The 16,244-nt window shown below is 35.6% G+C and overlaps 1 protein-coding gene and 1 pseudogene across 7 annotated transcripts in view; both read right to left on the reverse strand.

The window, feature by feature from the left end:
* Nav3 (neuron navigator 3) overlaps positions 1 to 16,244 on the reverse strand; it is a 781,792-nt gene that overhangs the window by 248,009 nt on the left and 517,539 nt on the right. The gene's annotated exons all lie outside the window — the stretch shown is intronic.
* On the reverse strand, positions 12,836 to 13,328 carry LOC101976354 (translationally-controlled tumor protein-like; annotated as a pseudogene).

Genomic DNA, 16,244 nt, shown 5'->3' on the forward strand with positions numbered 1-16,244 from the left:
CAGAGCGGGTCCCATGTAGTTTGGACTTTCAGCCACCAAAGTGGAGCTAAATGTACTACTTTTTACAATAAGTACCAAATTCCAGGTATTTCACTATATAAGAACTAAAAATGGCTTCTAGAAATCTCTCAGTGAGTGTATAGTGTTATAAATATGAACCAATTTCATTAAAACTTTTGATAGCATTGATATTGACACAATATAAGTAATATATTCACCAAATAAATAGTTCAACATGGCTAGTTTATTTCTTAATTTTCATTCCAAAGTTAATGCTGATCTTTTTCATGAAGTTTTTTTTTTTTAATTTATGTTTGAGAGTTGCTTCAAAGTGAATGTTAATGCATCAACAATCATGGAAAATTCAGTAGATGGAAGATGAAGGTAGGTAAATTCTTGAATGAATATGAAATGATGCCTAATAATTTTCTTTTACATTTTTCCTTATTATCACCTTTGTTCTGACCCAGTTCGGTTAATTCTGTCTGCTTCATACCTCTTGACTCTTGTGCTCCATTACTGCTGTAATTGCCCTAGTTGAACTTCTCATCATCTCTCACTCAAATTGCTCTAACAGTCCTAGAAATAATCTCTAAGTTCAGGCAGGCTGAGCATTAAACTTTCCTATACACTACAGCTAGTGATTGCTTTAAAATGCAAATCTGATCATGTAATTCCTCTAAAAAAAATCACATAATAGTTCTCACTTAACTTCAGAAAATAGATTCCTTAGGAGACCAATTCATTCCATTTTAAGAGAGAATTGGTTTTTGAAAAATGTCAAAGAAAGAAAAAGACAACTATGAAAGATATATAACAACTGAAGATTGAGAAATGCTATAAAATAAATGAATGAATGAATAAATAAAGCATGCTTGAACAAGGAAAGCATTCTGCATGAGATACAAGGATGATGGAACGTACAAAGGTGTAGAGGTATGGAATATAGCACAGTGAATTCAGAGAATAAGAATAGTTAGGGTATGGGGTTGTGGCTCAGTGGTAAAGTGCTTGCCTAGCGTGTGTGAGGCCCTGGGTTCGATCCTAAGCACCACATAAAAATAAATAAATAAAGGTATTATGTCAAACTACAACTAAAAAATAAGTAAATATTTACAAAAAGAATAGTTCTATTTTTCCAGAGGATGGAAAGATTAGAAAGAAGACAATAGGAATCAGATATAGGTTAGGTAAAGAGGAATCACATGTAAAATTAAGAAGCCTGTATTAAGACTTTAAGTGAAAGTTTATTTTTATGTAAGAGAGATAAAAATAACAATCTAGGTGCCCTACCACACATGAATGGATAAAGAAAATGTGATATATATACATAATGGAATATTACTGAACCATAAAAAAGAATGAATTGTGGCATTTGCCAGTAAATGGATAGAAATGGAGAATATCATACTAAGTGAAATAAGCCTATCTCAAAAAACCAAAGACCGAATGTTCTCTCTGATATGCAGATGCTAACTCACAACAAGGGAGGGGAAGAACAGAAGTTCATTGGATTAGACAAAGGGGAACAAAGGGAAGGAAGGGGAATGGGAATAGAAAAGACAGTGGAATGAATCAGACATAACTTTCTTATCCTTATATGCGAATACATGACCAGTGTAACATATATATATGTCAAAATACACTCTACTGTCATGTATGTCTTAGAAGAACAACAACAAATAACAGCCTTGCTAACTGGTGTTTCTAAACTCTACGTCAGATGTAGTTATGAAGGATAGTTTAGAGCAAAGAAAGATTGAATACAGGGAGATGACTTGACAAGGCTTCCATGTTCTAGATGGTGAAATAAATATTTTCTATTCCTGTATTGTTTATAAAATTGTCCTTAGGACACCAAAAACAAAAGCCAAAGCTCAAATTCTATCTTTCATGACCATAATATGCAGACATGGAAAACTGATGAAAGAATCATGCACAACTGGGCAGAGAAGCACAGGAAGATGACCCCACAGGAGCTTGCAGAGAGAGAGAGAGAGAGAGAGAGAGAGAGAGAGAGAGAGAGAGAGAGAGAGAGAGAGAGAGATATGTCAAGGAATATGAACATGTTTACCCACAGAGCTCGGAACAGTTCAGGAAGGGTGCACATCAGATCAATAGGAAGACGGCATGAGTCGGATTCAAGATTTATGTATTACCTGCCTCCCCTCATCCCATCAAGATTCTAGGGGAAATCCAAAGTTGGGTTACCAGGCAGCAGCCAGAAGTGTGATAGCCTGGGAATTAAATTAGAAGGGTTAAATAAAATTACATATACTAATGTTGACACTCTAGCAACTGACTTACTCTTTAGGTACTTTCTCCTTGAGGAATACAGAATGCTACATTCCTATCATTCTGATAAGAAGATTAGAAAATAGTTCTTTGACAACAATAATCATTTCCAAGATCAACAGATATTAGTCTTCTTGGCCACCCAGTAAATTGACCAACAGGACAATGAAGAGTCTATAAGGAACCACAGAAGACCCTAAGAATTGTGTGCACCCCACCACATACCCACAATCACATACAAACAACTTCCAAATGGTTTCTTATTGTCTCATACTTGATGCACAGAGAGTTCCAGGTTACCAGACATTTGAGGAAATTCTCTGGCATAAAATACAGATAGCAAAATGGACAGACTAAAAATATGTCAGAATAAAAACAGAGAAAAAGACAGGAGAAGAAGAGAACTTCATGGAAATTATAATTAACAACCTAAGCTAGAAAGGAGATATTATATCCATCAGAAGAAAAATACATATGTACACCTCCACACACATATATAAAAATGCACACATATATACAGATATATTTGAAGATCTACAGAATAAGAAGTTTTGCACAGTAAAAATATAACAGCTAACTTTAAAATTAAAAGTTTGGGAGATTAAACCGAGAACATTTACAAGAAAGTAGACCAAAATGCTTTAGTTGGATAATAAGACAAAATAGGTAGGCATATTAGGGAATGGATCCAGTAAGTCAAATATCAGAGAAATATGAATTTTTAAAATCTGAAGTATTGGAGAAAATTACCAAAATGGTCAGTACAGTCAAGAAGATAAAAATCGATAATGAAAATTGGAGGCAAAAAAAAAAAAAAAAACTATCCTAAAAGCTTCCAGAGCTGGGGGCACAAAGAAGCAAATCAAAATTAACTTCAAAGGACTAGAAATTGCAATGACATCAAAAAATCTCTACAGCTCCATTGGAATTTCAAGACATAGAAACTCCTACAAAATTTTAAGACATAAAACTCCTACAAAATTCTGGAAGAGAGTGACTTTCAATCTTAACTTCTATGCCTAAGGAAACTATCAAATAATAGGATCGTAAAATAAGGATATTTCATATAAAAATATCATAGATGAAATATTTACTTCCCATATACTACTTATTAGAAAGCTATAAGATGTAAAAATAATGGACTCAAACAAACAATTGCTCAAATATAAGAGGAAGGCAAATATATTTCCAAGCCAATAACCAGTAGAAGGCTAGTCTATCTCTTATGTGGTAAACAGAGAACACTTTATTCATATTGAACAAAGAGAAATGATGGTAGGTTGTTTATAAGAAGGAAATACTAGAACTGATATATAATCTGACAATTTAAATAATGAAGGAAATCTTACTGCTATGTATATTATAGAGTTATTAGAAACTGGAAAAATACAGATAGTGAAAATAAATTGTCCAAATAAAAATTGAGGCAATGATTATTTGTTCTAGGCAAAGAAACAACAAACTTTGCTCAAGAAAGGGACTGTAATCACAGGACAGTACTTGATCTGACAATAAATAATATTTATATGACAATAGTGACCACAATTAATATGGATTTAACTGAAAATTAAAATACACTGAGGGTGAGGCAGGGAGGTGGAGAGTAGAACAGATTGAACCACATACAACATCTTAAAAAGTTAATAGATGGCCTCTCTTTTAATAAACTAGTACATTATAGCATATTACTTGGAAAAGTGGACATAAATGTCATTGGAAACTCTTAAATGAGTAGAAATCAGTTTTTCTTTTATTGGAGAAGAGATGCAGGTAAAAGAGCAGACAACCGCTCACTTAGTTAGCTGGAAGACTTTTGACACTTTAATGGTTATTGCCTGGTAACAATTAAAATTATTCTTTTAAAATTAAACTATTGAGAATGTGGATAAGAAATGATGAAGCCTTAAACCAAAGATGTGGGGATACAGAAGAGGCATGATAAGGAAACAGAATCGGGGGCACTTAAGAGTAAGACACACTTGGTTTAAGATGGAGAAATCCAATGGTCTGGCTTGAGTTAAATAGATAACTGTGTCGGCCACTTAGCAGACACTCTAAAGAGCCTGGCTTAAAGCTCCTGGGGTTGTTAACATGTAGTCAATCCACACAACACACCCAGAGCTGGGCAATGTGGCGGCTTCCAGAGGCTAATACCAGAGAACTCTAAAAATGCCTTCATTTTTAGGTTTGAAAGAAATACATACATTTCCTTATTTTTTTTAAGGCTTGTTTTTTTCTGTAAAGATTAAAATTCCACTGTCATCAATATATTATAACTCTGGAGCATGTCACATATATTACTAACAATACATTCATGTGAAAGATCGCCAGTCTTAAAAAATAAATACATTGGCATACACAAAGATTACTTTCCATCATTACTACATTTAACTGTTTAAGTTCTTAGAAAATTATTTACTTCCTGAGAAGAGAAACACACCTTGGCATACTATTCTTATTTTGAGCATAAAGCCAGATGAAACAAAGACCATCAACATCAACGTCCTGAACTCACGCACCCAACTCCACTCATCCCTGTGACATTTCTTGGTATGCAGACATCAAATACATCCTTTAATTCGAGGTTCAAATTTTACTGGAACCGACGTTATGTTGATATTTTCAGTGACGACTACATTTATCTTTTCAAATTTGTAGCCACAGTTCATCAGCTTGGAATCTGGGAGCATCTCTCTATTTTCATAATGGAGATAGGAAATTTTTAGATTAACAGAAATAGACACTATGGTAAACTGATAGGAAAAGAAGGGATAGGTTTTACTAGGCTAACTATAGTGTGTGCTGAATTTTTTTTCATTTGATTTCTTTATAGAGAAAATAACTGAGGCCAGACACGAAGGCTGTGATCCATAATCAGGTCAAGCCAGACAGCACATACTGAGAAGAGCCGTGCTTGACACTGCGGGCAGCACAGAAGAGGATCAGTTCCATAGTTTGTCCTTGGGGAAGGAGCAGGGGACAGGCTAGCCAATTTTGAGAGCTTCCTGGGTGTTCTCTGCAATGATTCTCTTGACTTTCCTCCACCCTGCTCACCCAGTGGCACTCATTTCTCTCTAGGATCTTGTGAAGACTCCTCAGCATTCCTTGGGAGTGTATGTGTTGCTGTCTAATCCTCCGTGATATTTCAAATGGCGCCTTAGTCAGCATTTTCTCCTCTAACCTAAAGGATTACAATCATCCTGGGCAATTTCATGGTCAGTGTGGACAATCGATCAAAGCATCTGGCAGAAATCGAATACATAATGAAGAGCCATCTACCCTTGTCTTACGTGCATGGGGTCTGATTAATGATCTTTCCTCCTACAAAGAACATGACATTTTGTAAATTTTTGAAAAAGGACTTGGATATTATAATTTGACCACATAATTGTGGTAGTAATTTATATTTTATTTCACTTAAATCCTATTGCATTTCCACTGCTACCGGCAGCATGACAAAAAAAGAGCTGCTAACATTCCTTCTCCAAGATGTAGTGTCTACTAATAATAGTGGTTAGAGTAAAGCACTGTTTTAAAACATTTTATTTGGGCTAACTCACTGAATCCTCAAAGTTGCCTAAGAAGAAGGTATCACTATTCCATTTTAAAGATGATCCTGAAGCAAAGAGCTGATGTATTTTCGCAAGTTTACTGTATTAAGCGATGCATACAAGTCAAACTTTCTGGCTCAACATTTGCACTCTTAACCCATACAAAAAGAAATATTTCATTTATGAGCCTTCTTTACCTCCAGTCTCCTACAATTACTCCCATTACATCTGACATCCATCTCAAAATATGAGGAAAAGTTTCCTTTATTTGAATCCTACCATATCTGGCCCTTAGAGAGAGCCCTAGGAGAATCCACCCTGATGGCCTGCAAAAGTCTAGTAATGCAGGTGATGATGTGCACTCAAATCTGCATGCTGAACAGTACCAAAGAATATTTTTACAAAAAAAAAAAAACAGTTTAGGAAACTTGCAGTTCTCACCACTCTTAGGAAAATAAAGTGACAAACACTAGAGGTTCTTTTATCCTTTTTTTGTCTAAGTTAATACAAATATGCAAATAAATAAGTAGAAGGTAAAATTAGTAAACTATCCTCCAATGTCTGTATGGTATGCCAGAGAATATGTGTAAGAAAATGTTAACCAAACAAAAAGTTAGAAGAGAATAAGTGTTTTTAAATCCTGACAGTTCAAAATTTCCAGGCTTCTGACCTGAGTATTTCCACACAGGTTGCAACATTTAACAGTGAAAAATTGGTTCTCAAAATGTGGTCCCTGAACCAATGCTATCAGTCACCTATGTAGTTGTTATTGATATAGATTATCTAAAATCTGGCTCAGCCAGATAATACTGACTGAGATGAGGAGGGTGGGGCCAGGAAACCAAGTTTCAATAAGCCCTTGGGATGATTCTGATATGTGCTTGTATTTAAGAACCACTGGCATGGAGGAATGCTATTCACAAAATAAGAGATTGGATTTTAACACTTGAAACTGTCTTTGGACATAAAGTGAATGTATTTTCAATATAAGTGAAAAGTAACAAAAGACTCCTGCTTATATAATATTTCCCTTCCCTCCTAAGCTTCTCTTGCTACCAAGAAAAGCACAGCAAGCCCATAACATACTGAGTGCAAATGCTTTTTGCACATCATCCATTCCTATGCTTTGAATCCTTTAAATTGTTAATAAAGGAAGAGCTCTATCTCAAAGTTGCCTCAAGATAGATAGATAGATAAAAAGATCTCTATCTATCTATCTATCTATCTATCTATCTATCTATCCATCCATCCATCCCTCCATCTATCTATTTAGAGGTGATCAATGGTCAGTTTACATTCACTTAGAATAAAAACAAGGGAGTTGAGAACTAAGAGAGAACATACTACCTGCTGTGCTAAAAACCATAGTGAAATGTAAGCAGATATAAAAACAGAGCACCCCATGGGTACTAATGCACCTACCTACCAGTTGTTAATAGGCAGCAGTGGTGAAACTAATAGGAAAAAAAAATTAAAAGATGCATTTTCTTGACATTTTTCTTTCCTTCTTGTTAAATGAGATCTAAGCAAAACTAAGATTATTTAGAAGATTTTGATCCCATTTTGAAAACATCCTGTTTCATAAATACTAGATATTTTAAATATTTAATAAATTATAAAAAATTATATATATATATTCATGTATCATGCATGGTGAGATTTGCCATCTAATTTGCTATGTGCTAAGGGCTCCCTGATGGATCTGATTTTTATTCCAACCCTACACAACATAGTGACTTCTTGCAAGTGGTTTCTCTCTAGTGACAAGTTATACCTGCAAATCACCACGGGTAGCGGCTAGATCCACATAACTGCAAGTCTGTCAGGCAACAGTGGCTGCTACTGTGTTGTCATACTGCAAAGGAAAACTGCTCAAATAATGAGATAACCACATGACCACAAGCAAGAATCAAGACTTTAAAAGTCATCACATTAACAGCCACTTTATAAACTTCCAAATTTCATCCTGAAATGCTTTCATGTTAAATGTGTCACACTGCTATACTGCTAATGATTCTATTTCAATCCCTTAAAAAATATTGGACTTTATTGTTCAGTAAAATGGAGAAAAAAAAAAACATCAATAGACAGAATGCTCACTATATGATTTCATACTGTGTTTATATACAAATACAAAGTAATAAATGGAAATCAAAGATTCTCAAGCAGCCAATATTTCACATTCAAGCCTCCAGACCAAATTTTAGAGTCTGTTTCCTTATAAACCTATTCCTGTGATAAAAGATATTCCTCAAGAAATACGTGCAGCTGTCTAAAACATTCTTTCAACATGGAAGATACAAGAAGCAAATATTCTCACAAGGCAGCGAAGGTGATCTAATTTGATGTATTTTCTCCGCAGTCCCTTACCCTCCCCTATTCCCACAAACCCCTAAAAAAGTAAAATTTAATTTTTGGAGAGTTTCAGAAATGGAAAGTATGGAGCCTGGAGTCAGAAATGCTGGGCTCCTTTCCCAGTCCCACCACTTACTACTTGGTCTTGATTTTCTTTCTCTTTAATGCAGGGATCATATCCTTATCTACCCTATCTCACAGGATTACTATAATAGAAAACATCTGCAATAACAGAATGTATTATAGAATATAAGACATCATTATAATAATGAATGGAATATGGTACTTATGAAGTAGATTTTAAAACATATTCTCCTAAAATAACGTAATTCCAATTAAAAATTGTTTCAAACTACCACATGTTGATATTGAGATTATTTTTTTAAATTTTTTAATTGCATGAATGAGACACAGAAAATAATTTATTTCTGTAGACTCTCTTTATCTTGATTTTCTTCTCTGTCCATATCTGATGTATTACCTAATATATTCCAAGGAGGATTAAACCTCAGCTACATATTTAGAAAAATGGAAGATCATATAATTCCAATTTTATGGGGAGTTGACACCAAATAGGGACATACTTCCAGTTGCCAGAGGAGTAAAGTTCCCTACCCCACCTCTTGTCAGAGACTTATTAAGGTTTAGCTGCTGCTAGGCAAAATTTGTGTTCTGTTTTCCTTCCATAGCAGGCAGTTTCCCACATAGAAGCTTCATTGCAAGCTCTTCTCTCTTACATTGAGGTTGGGGAAATATGGACTAGTTCTTACCAATGGTCTATAAACTGAAATGAGTTGAACTTTCAAGCATGACCCATAAAAAAATAACCCATACTCTATTATCAATCCTTTTGACCATAGGCCAACCAGAAGGACATATCTAGGTGGAACAAAGAAACCACCAATGAACATGTGTGCTTCCATTGGTCTGAGCTCTTGAGTGACTGTACAAAACCAAGCATCTGAGCTCCACAACCAGGAAACACCTTGTACTGTGAGAGTGAGAAACCAACATCTACCCTACAGAACCACGGAAATCCAGGAGTTTGCTACAGCAGCTGGTGTTAATTTAAATTACAGAGACATTCTTCTTGTAGCCAAAGGCCCTTCACAGAACTCCCCTAGGCACAAGAATTTAATTATGACTCCAACAGAGAGATGAAATCAATTTCTAATATTCCTGTTGCATTTATACAAATCATTGACCTGCGTCCACAATTCTTGCTGAGGAAACTTGGTCCCTTTTCATTAATGCATTTAATAACATCTTTGAACACTAACTATGGGCTCTTCATCAATAGAAAGTTCCTTCTCTTGAAGCTCTGATCTTGGACCCTGTGAAATGACCTTTGATTGGTTACTACTAGTTGTGGGCTAAGTGAGTAGAGGAAGGTCAAACTGCCCGGGCCAGGATACTTGGAATTTGATACAAGCTTTTTGGCCCTTAGAAATAAAGATGAAATAGAATTAAGTATCAAAAATCTGATATCCTAACTTTGCTTTACAATTTTAAATGAGTCATCTCATTTGTTTCTCACAACTTGTTTGAGGTGAATAAAGAGGTGTTACAAACATAGTCCTAAAATTATGGGGCAATATACTTTTACATAGATTGTTCTGAAAATTAAACATGATTTATGGTACTAATTCTATGCCAAATATTGTTAAAAATTTCAGTAAATGCTTTTAAAAATTATGGGAGATGATTGGTTTCTAAATCTATCATTCCTTCTCTTCTATTTTAGTTCTGATGTGTGTGTATAATTATATTCAATTACTTAAATTTATATTCAAGACACACCCCTGCATCATTCCCTTATTCTTCTTTATGTACAATTGTTTGCCAAGAAAAGTAATTTATATTAATCATAGTATTTAAAAATCAGAATGAAAATAAATAGCTAGTATAGGCAAATTTTTATTATCAAAGTATGCTTTACTTACACTATAAAACTTAAGTAGCCATGAAATTTTTTTTAAAAATTACATTCATGTAGCAAAGTGAAAAATATGATGCAAAAAAAGATCAAACAATCTTAAAGTGTACATAAAAAATCCTCAAAGTAAATTCAAGGCGGAATAATATTTATAATGAGAATGAATCAGTTACAGAACTTTCCCTAATTGTGGAGTGGCCTACTCACATGCTGAAAACAGACCAAGGCTTCTGTAGGATAGCAGGAGGTTGTGGGCACATGGTAACTGCAGATATCTGGGTAAACACTGATGAGGGATTTCCCCAAAATTAGAGTAGTGGAGTCCTGTGAGTAACTAAAAGATCATGGGATCTGATAAGAAACAGGACATTTACTGGAGCAGGAGTGAACAGAAAAGCAATTAGTATATCCAAGGGAAGCATTGGCCTCAAAAGGGTAGATATTTTTTTTTTCCTTTTTAAAATTTAAAACCAGAATAGCTACTCTGGCATCTTCTGGAAGAACAGGTAATTGGAACTGAGGGCTGGATTAAGGAGAGCCTTCAGGTTGACAGAAGCAGCAGCTTCCATTGAGCAAATGACCAGAAACTCTTATACTTCAGATTTACTTTCACAGAAAGACTCCAAGGTGGAGTTTTAATCTAACTGCCATTGTTCCCAGGTAACAATGGTCCCTTCACCTTCTGAATATAGCCCTCATTGCTCTAAGGCTTATTTTACTTATTTAAAAAAAAAAATGTGTTTTATCCCCTCTTCTCCCCCCCACCCCCACTCCCATCCCCAACCACAAGATTAGGGTGACAGTGTTATCTTTTCTTCCCCTGGTTAATAGCCCTTGAACACATCCACTACAGGAAGGAGATGGGAGATGCCTGCTGAGGATCTGGGAAGTGAATATCTCCCAAATTAACAAGTGAATCCTCACACAGCATCAGGGTGTTCTGGGACCCCCTACTAGAGCATACTTGGAATGTAACCCTTGAAGAGTTCCTTTAAAACCCCCCTGTCCCTCCAGATCCAGAGCCACAACCTTTGGGACAGGAATCCCCTATGTTTCTCCTTTGCTAGCAAAGCAATAAATCTTCTTTTTCCTGTTTCTCAAAACCATGTCCTCATTATCAAATTGGCAATGATTGGCATTGGGGACAGGGACTGAGCTTTTGGTTACACCCACACTACAGCAGTTACTCATCATGTGCTGATTACTTCACAGCTATTGTTTTATTTCTCCTCCAAAGGACACTATGACATGGACATAGTTCTAAGGAACAAGAGAGGATCAGACCCATTTACTAACTTGCCCAAAGTCAGCATAACAAGCTGGAATTCAGAATTGCCTCTCTTTTTCTAATACCCATTTTCTACAACACCATACTATCTTCTCTGTTGGTATAAACAATAAAAAGGGTAGTACTAAACTTTTGCAAAGTGTTTGACTTCCTACTACCTTGTATTCCCATAGAATAACTGTTTTTCTTAACAATATATAACTTTAACCCTGTGTTTCCTAGTAGATTTTTTGTCTTTTCACAGATGGCTCATGTTAACCCCAAAGTAAAGGAATTCATCAACATGAAAAACTTGTAAGACGATTTTTCCCAAGTCAGTTCCAAGCTGCAGTTCTTAACAATAATATTGTTTTCTTGCTTCAGTATGCTTGGGTTAATAACAGTTACAATTTGTTGGTTATTCTGGGGTACTAGTGTCTGTGACTGGGAATGTATGGTTAATTCTGAGTTTCAGGATTATTAATTGTATTGTTGCTACATGGTTAATCAACATTCTCAATACTTCTATTAAACATAAAAGCAGAATTTTGATCTGTATTCCTCTGGTCCCACCAGCAATACTTCATTGGTACTGACTGAGCTAAAGAACATGCTTGTCTCAAAAATAGCAAATCAAAATTTGAATAAGCATTAACATTTACAGAATTTTAAATCTTGAATATATACTATATATCTCCTCCATCACTAGATTTATGACAAAAAATTCCCATATATTCTCAAAATAGCCTAAATTTAAGATGATGCCTTTTTAAAAAAGTCTGCTAAATATTTCATATACCTCCAAGCTTAAATTTCAACTTACTAAATAGCAGATGAATCTTAGAAATGTGTCCTTTCCATGTTCTTTTGATGAAAAAGTTAGAAAGCCAATTTTTCAACATAGTCCCAAGATTCTATTTAGCTATTCTACTGCTTTTGGTGACAAGAATATGGACTTAGATAACCAAAATGTATCTGTATGGTGACTTTGAAGGTGTGCTACCCATCTACATTGTCAAAACAAAACAGTCGTCAATCATGTCAGGTTATTTTCTGATAGTTGCCTTCCCCAAACAAGAGGTTTTTCAAGTTAATATACATTTTTTATTGCTTCCCTTTTGTAATAAACATTGCAAGTTAACATTTGGACTTACTCTTGAGAATCCAGTGGAATGAGAGGGCAAATAATTGGCTATATGAGCTCTTTGTTTGAGTTTAAATGCATTTTATTTTTAGAAGACCTAAATGGCATTTTATTTTCTTAAAAACAATGTCTACACTCCAAATAAATCACTGTCAAAACAAATGAAGAGCTCAAGATGACATGAGTCCCATTCGTCTTAAGTACTGGTGGTGTGTGGCTAATGAACAGCAGTGATGATGACAGATGATAGATCCACAAGCACTGCTATACCAGATTTGTTAGATTTATTAACATCTTTCCATTTCTAAACCATCCTTCAAGAAAAATCACACATGAGGACACACCATCCTAACAATAGTCTGAGAACAATCCTGCCATCAGGATTGATGTTTACCCCCATCAAGATCTGGTAATTTTAGAAATTAGTGAGAATGGGCTTGATTTGTCTTGCAGGTCTCTCTGGTCCCTGTTTTTCAAGTCTGTTTTTGATTGATTTCATACAACCTTGACCTACGTCTTGGAGGCATCCTTGTTGAGGCTGGTTTTCTGCAAGTGATCCTTCATTATAATATCGACACCAGTGTGTAGTACTTTCGGTATTTTCTCTCTCAGAACCCTCACCAGAGGCACTTCCACCAATGAGTATGTCATCAGTGGTACCCTCTGTCCTATACCATCTTGCCTTCCACCTCTAGGCAGAGCCTACCTATGATCTTCATGAACTTATAAATTTCATTAGAATATCCCCCTGTGGTGGATGAGGTCCCTGTGGATTATCATGATTGTGGCTGGAAGAAGAGGACCAGGGCACTAATTCACAGAAGCCCAGAGTGGATGGAAGAAACCTAGAGCTCTTAAAATTTGTACTTTAAATTTATGTGATGAATACTGTGTATAATAGTGCTGAGTTCTAAATCTGTCTCATTTATATTATCATTTCCAGGACCAAAATGTGATTATTCAGTTCTCTACAGAAATCATGGGTTATTCACTTCAAATTCTAATCACATAGCCCCCACAATGACAAAAGGCCACCAGACAATCAAAGCTTAATTGGGTTTTCAATATAGTTGAATCAACAGTGGCTCTTTGAGAGCCAGAATTCTGTTGATCTGATCCAATATATGCAAAGGGAGTATAATTGACACAGAGAACAGTGTACATGCATACTGTCTCAATGAAAACATGACTATTCTCATAAGAAAACAGATGTTTGCTAAGTTAATCTGATTTATTTTGCCTTTTCTGAAAGATATAAAGATGTCCTTGAGTGGTTGCTAGGTAACATATCTGAGTTTAAGAAAAAAGCTAAGACTTACAGACTTAGGAGTATTAATTCATATATATATATATATATATTTCTTTTTGGTAAAATAGGAAATTAGAAAGTAGGTAAAAACATAAGACAAAGGCTTAATTTGACATATCTTTCTTACTCTCTCCATGCCCACCAATGCAGAGTTGCAATAGTACCCTGTGAGCATTTTCAGAAGTGAAGCAGGATACCCAACTGGTATACCTAGAGAGTCAGACTACTATACGTGAGACTTCTGATAAGGAAGTTGTAAATAAATCACATATGTATACTTCATCTGGTATAACCAATACTTGAAATCATGTGGAAAACCTTGTCAAGAGTTGGCAAAGCAAAGAAAACCTTGACCATAGCGTGGCCTTCACTTTACAGTAAGCCACAACTGAGTCTGCTCTCCTATGCATCCATTTCTCCACACACCGACACCAAACTTTTGTTCTCATTCTGTGATATTACTACTCATTACAAACATATTCTGTTGTCTTTGAAATACTTTTTTCCTATCTGGTTCCTTAAAAGAAGCTTTCTTTTTTATTCTTTTTCTTTCTTTGAATGAAACACTGGAGTAGCTGTATATATAGTCTCTGTGGTAGAGTGTAATCATGGTCACAATGCCTACTCTTCCTGTAATGATATGGAATCTATTTCTCCAACCTTGGTTTGAGGTTGGCCATTTGATTAGTTTTGTCCATTGCAATCTTTGCAAACATAAATGTAAGCAGAGCCTGGGAAGATTTTTGTACAATGGGCCTTACCTACTTGCTGCTCTTGGAACTCTAAGATGCCATGTAAAAAAGCTTGGCAATTCTACCGTATGATGAAAATTCATTTGGAGAGAAGCTCCAGTTACCCCACAGTACCAGATGAGGTCATCATAAACTAGCTTGCTGAGGGCCATATATAATCCACAGAAGCAGTCATTTCACTGACCAGAAGCTGATTACAAGCATAAGTGAGTCCATGGAGCACAAGAGAGTTTCAGCAATAAACCCAGTCCAAATGGTCAATCCAAAAATTTGTGCACTAAATGGTCACTGCCTTAAGACATGGAGTTTTTGGTTAGTTTTCAGCAAAAACTACTTGGTACATTTTCCAGTAAATAGAACAGGTGTGGACATGCTAAAAGAATCCAAATTTAACAGCTCTGGACTGACTGGCATAAAAGGTCTTTGTAATATTGGTTGTGATGATACTCAGCCAAATAGTTTTTCTTTATGGATCACTGGTTTACATAATGCATTTGCAATATGCAAGGTGGTATTTTTCTAAATGAAAATAGCTGTAAGCAAAGGAAGAGTCGGTAAATGGTATTTAATGTGTTTTGTTTAGGAAGAGCTCTAAAAATGTTGGTCAGTGAAATCCCAAGGGTCTGGAAGGAAGAGAGTAACATCATAACAATTCCATATAGAAAGGCAGGTTTATTGCTTGGTTATGATTTATTCAATTTAGATTCCATATCATTTGTTGACCCTTCTGATAGAAAACAATGCTGCCAACTTGGGTACGGGTGAATTCATTTTTCTAGATTCCATTTTATTCTTTTCAGGTTTAAGAACAGAAACAATCAGTTATGAGGATCCACATGGTCACAGCCTTTGGATATGAAAAGTTAGTGTAGGAGTCGGGGTCCTCAGGGAAAAGAGGCCCCTCTTGGTATTATAAACATAAGACATTTAATTTGATGTTAATAACTGAAATGATGGAAAGGCAATAAATAAAATAGGGATGTTTAAGTAACCCAGGTTTTAGCAAGAACAGAAAACTACCATCACCTTTACAGCAAGAGGGAAAAGGGCTTTAGAGATGGGAAGCTATAAGGCCACTGAGGAGGGGCCACACTTCCAGTATGAAATGCCAACTCACTCCCCATAGCGGGTGGGGGGGGGAGGGAGAGGGAGGGAGGGAAGAAGGGAGGGAAGGAGGGAAGAGGGCAGGCACCAAGAAACACCCTGGACTTTGGCCCTGCCCCTTCAACTTCCCACAGTATCCTTCACAGCTGCACAGGCAAACAAGTTAAAATATAGCTTCCTGAAGGGCAGGTTATGGACTAGAGTGTGAACAGGCAATACCTGGGTACCACAAGAAAGACACTGGAAGAAAACAGAGCTGTTTTAACATGTGAATCATTAATTATGTTAAACTGTATAATCCCAAGAAGTAAGTATACTCAGTAACACACTTAAAATAATTGAACAAGACTAATGACAAAAAAAGATGCTTCTTCATCCTTTTATTGCTCATTCAAATTGTTTTTTGATATCCTGATAAAAGTTATCAATTAGTATTTTCAATTTAAAGTTAATATTTGAAGTAATGAAGAGGATAAGATGTAGAAACATTACTTAGGTTGTAATCCCTGCCTTGGCAGTTATTAACTTTGT

The sequence above is a fragment of the Ictidomys tridecemlineatus genome, chromosome 6, assembly GCF_052094955.1.
Source record: "Ictidomys tridecemlineatus isolate mIctTri1 chromosome 6, mIctTri1.hap1, whole genome shotgun sequence".
Classification (NCBI taxonomy): Eukaryota; Metazoa; Chordata; class Mammalia; order Rodentia; family Sciuridae; genus Ictidomys; species Ictidomys tridecemlineatus.